Source organism: Carlito syrichta, unplaced genomic scaffold (genome assembly GCF_000164805.1).
Source record: "Carlito syrichta isolate Samal-C Ts95f unplaced genomic scaffold, Tarsius_syrichta-2.0.1 Scaffold8381, whole genome shotgun sequence".
In the NCBI taxonomy this organism is placed as follows: domain Eukaryota; kingdom Metazoa; phylum Chordata; class Mammalia; order Primates; family Tarsiidae; genus Carlito; species Carlito syrichta.
Window position 1 is genome coordinate 564 of NW_006952477.1, and position 4,476 is coordinate 5,039.

At 44.7% G+C, this 4,476-nt stretch overlaps 1 pseudogene; it reads left to right on the plus strand.

The window, feature by feature from the left end:
* Window positions 1-346: 346 nt before the first annotated feature.
* On the plus strand, window positions 347-1,745 carry LOC103253876 (annotated as a pseudogene).
* The last annotated feature ends 2,731 nt before the right edge of the window (window positions 1,746-4,476 follow it).

The window sequence follows — 4,476 nt, forward strand, 5'->3', positions numbered from 1 at the left end:
CCGCCGCCGTCCCCGCGCCCATGGCAGCAGCCGCGGCTGGCGCGACTGCGGGGGGCGACTCTGCTGTGTCGAAGAGCGGACAGCCCGCCCGCTGGAGCTACTCACTCGCCTCTCTGGTTGTCCATTTTTATACGAGTTGACAACTTTTCTAACAAGAACTTTTGTATACCAAGAAACTTTTCAAAAGGAGGTCTACCATTTATATCGAATCCAAAGGAGAAGGTTCTCGGACAATTTGGGGTTTTGGGTTTTGGCTTCATGTCTAAGTCTTTTTTTCTCCGTTGACTTTGGGGTTTGGGTACGCCAGTGTTTCAGGTTCCCAAGGATCTTCTGTACCCCCACGTTAATGAGGCAGTCATCTGGCGAGTCTGACGTGGCTGTCAGCGTCGCGCTGCTCCAGTCCTTCTCCGCGTTCGCGTCCGGTCCAGCGGGAGGAGAGAAGACACTCCATCCGGCAGGTGCCCCGAGTAACCACCGGCAGGACGAGCTCTCCCGTATGAAGCGACTTCCCCTGGCTCTTCCTGGCCGCCCCTACGCCCTGGCAGTGGCAACCTTGGCCACAGACCTGGAGGGCAGCGGCGCCGGCACGGCTTGCCACGATGGCAGTCTGGCGCTCCTACCCCCGAGGGAGACGGAGGACTTACAGAAACTCCTGGACCTGGACCTTATCCTGCCCAACTCACTGCCCCGTCAAGAACCGGTGGCCGCCGCCGTGTCCTCATCGGCGTCCGTCTCATCCTCGTCCTCCCGGGGGAGCAGCAGCCGGACAAGTGCGCCCTCCACCTGCAGCTTCTGGTATCCGATCCGGACGGGAGTGACCCTGGCGTAGCCCTGGGCGGCACCGGTGGAGGCCTCCGCTCTGGCCGGAATTCTGTGCCTCCTCTGACAGCGTCCTTAGCCTGGCGGACGTCAACTACTGAGCCCCTCCCTGGCGGCTTTGTGGCCCAGCTCCTGTGGCAAGAATTGGACCCTGCGTATATTCTGCCGTATCAGCAGCAGCCGCAGCCGCCAGATGGCGGACCGATAGGCAAGTTTATGTTGAAGGCATAGCCGAGCGCCCCTGGCAGGGAATAGGCAACCTGTCGTCATCAGTATTTGCAGAGGCAGCCCTGATGGCAGCCATCCCGTACTGGTGTCGCCCTACAACTGCGAGCCACCACTCATATGGCCCAATATCAAGCAGGAGGCGTTCTCCTCGTGCACACACTTGGGCGCTGGACCCCTTCTCAGCAATGGCCACAGGCTGCACACGACTTCCCCTTAGGGTGGAAGCTCCCCAGCAGGACTGTCCCGACCCTGGGTCCTGAAGAGCGGCTGGACAGCAGGGACTGCCTCCCTGCACTGCCGCTTTCCCCAGGCTTCCATCCCCACCCCAGGTCCAACTATCCACCCTTCCTACCCGACCAGAAGCAGCCACAAATCCTGCCACTCTATTACCAAGAGTTCATGCCACCCGGCTCCTGCATGCTGGAGGAACCCAAGACAAAGAGGGGAAGAAAAGGACCACCATCCACACTTGTGATTACATGGGCTGCGGCAAAACTTACACAGTGAGTTTTCATCTCAAGGCACACCTTAGAATCCACACAGGTGACTTACCACTGTGACTGGGACGGCTGTGGGAGAAAATGTGCTCACTCATATGAACTGATCAGGCCGGGTACCATCCGTTGAAGTGCCAGAAATGTGACCAGATGTTTTCCGGGTCAGACCACCTTGTCTTAGACATGAAGAGGCCCTTTTAAACCCAAAACAGTGGATATGACCCACACTACCATAAGATAATTCAGCATTTTTAAATTTTTCACACTGTCTTCCTGATGAAGGAAAGAGTCTAACTGAAAAGCACTACAATCATGGTCCAGTTCTCAACTGAGTCAACTTGTGAATGGATAATCAGGAAAAATGAGGAATCCAAAAGACAAAAATCAAAGAACAGGTGGGGTCTGTGACTGGATCTTCTGTCATTCCAATTCTAAATCCGACTTACAAAATGCAAGGGAGTGACTGGAAGTTGTGGATATCAGGGTATTAATTAGATCTGTGAGTTGGGGGAGGGAAGACTAAAATCCCTTTGAGTTGTGTTTTGAGGCAATGTATGCATAAAAGATCACCTTGTATTCTCTTTGACTTCTAAAAGCCATTATTATTATGTTAGAAGAAAACAAAGAAATACAGGTACAGAAAATGCGTTTTAATAGCCTAAATTAATGGTGCTTGGTGAGTCTTGATTCTAAAGGTACCAAATGAGGAAGCCAAAGTTCTCAAACTGCTGCATACTTTGACAAGGAAAATCTATTTTTGTCTCCCGATCTACATTTATGACCTAAGTCAGGTAAATATGCCTGGTTTATTTCTGTAGCATTTTTATGCAATGGTCTGTTATGCACTGTGGTTTTGGATGTGCAATAATTTGTACAATAGTTATCCCCAAATATGCATTAAGCTGAACAAATGTTATTTCTGTATGGTTCTTTGCCTTAATAAATGTGTAATATAAATTTAAGCAAACTTCTATTTTGTATATTTGTAAACTACAAAACAAAAAAATGAACATTTTGTGGAGTTTGCATTTTGCATACTCAAGGTGAGAATTAAGTTTTAAGCAAACCTATATATTTGATCTGAAAAAAAGAAAAATTCAGTATTAAAACAAAGAACATTTATATCTGAAGAGTAAATTGCATGAGCTATTATTCAAATAAAAGATCTCCTTATTCTTTCTTTGAGGTGTATCATCAAGCTTTTAGAAAATAAGAAAAATATGTGAACTAGTAACAATGATGAGCCGGGCTCGGTGGCTCAGCCTGTAATCCCACGCCTTTGGTAGGCTGAGGTGAGTGGATTGCCTGAGCCCGCGGGTTCGAGACCTGCCTGGGCAGCGAGACTTCATCTCTACAATAAATCAAAAAATCAGCTGGGCATGGTAGCGCATGCCTGTAATTCCGGCTGCTTGGAAGGCTGAGGCAGAAGGATCGCCGGAGCCCAGCAGGTCGAGGCTGCGGTGGCCAGGAGCGGCCACTGCACTCCAGTCTGGGCGACAGAGTGAGACTCCAACTCAAAAAAAAAATGACTAAAATGTAATACCATCATGTAAGCCTGTTTTTCTAGTTGAGACATCCATAAATATCCACCTGCTACTGTTTAGTTTGTGATAGCTTTAGGGATCTCAAGAATGGGTATTGGCATAGTGTATATATAGAGAAGTTAAATTAAATACTTGTCATATCCAATGTAAATTGTATCATGAAAACCTAACACTGCTTTTGAGATTGACAGTCACTCAATTTTATAGATAACTGGAAAGGACCAATCAAAAGGGTGAGCCAAATGGAACATGTTATGTCTTGACACGGAATTGAAAGTGTGTTTCCTAGAAATTTTAGTATTTAATATACTTGAAAAGTAAAGAAAAACTTCAAGTGGCTCACTAGAATTTATTGTATGGAGCTCATAATAACTAACATAAAATATTTAAAAATACATTAGCCAGTAATAATTGATGCACAATTTATAAATTGACTACACAGTGACCCCCACCATCATTATCAAAATATGAGAGTTACATAAGAACAATTTTTACAAGCCTCTCTCTAAATGTATATTTTATAAACTATTCATAAAAATTATAAGCACTATCTATACATGTGAGATATTAAGGAAATGAATCATTTCCATCCACAGTGAAATTGAACTGATTCTGTAAGATAGAAAACCTGGTATCTAACCTCTTTGCATTTAAATGTGATGTAATGTCAGTCAACTTGCTGAACTTTCCTGCACTGTTTCCTACATTTGCTTTGCTCTTATTAAAATTAACCTCAAATTAGAAATATTCTGATAAACAGACGTTTGCATAGTGTTTATATTTCTCTTATATAAATGTGACAAAGTTGGATGAGCCCTGTTCTGTGGCATTCATAAACGTAGGTAGAACCCTTATTGTCTGTTGAGAGAAATCTTAATCCTGCTGTGCTTCTGGTAACAGATTATGCCCCCTCCTGGGATTTGCTGGCCATTTTCTGGAATATCATAATCCGAATATCTTCCTTATAATTTCAAACACCAAAATATGCAAAGTGTTGTCATTTGTCAAATTGTACTGAAGCCTGGGGAGCACAGGAGGGGCATCCCCACAGCAGTGCAGAGTTCACAATTCTGGAGTTCAACTGTCCTCAACTGCTGATGCTTAGCAGAGAATCTGGACTCCTGTCATAATCTTGGGCCTTTTGTTCATAAACTGATAACTTTGTTGATCGGATGGGGTCTTTGTGTGATTTACTAAACAGAAGGTTTACCAAGAATACAAAAATGACCACAATCAGTTGTGATTTAAATACCATTGGGGAGTTTTTACTGTAAAATAATATAATGATACATTTTGTTGATACACAAATATGCTGTAATGTGTTATTTATAATCATTCTTAACATAAATGAGGAGAGCACATATTTGATTCATCTAATTTTTTTTTTT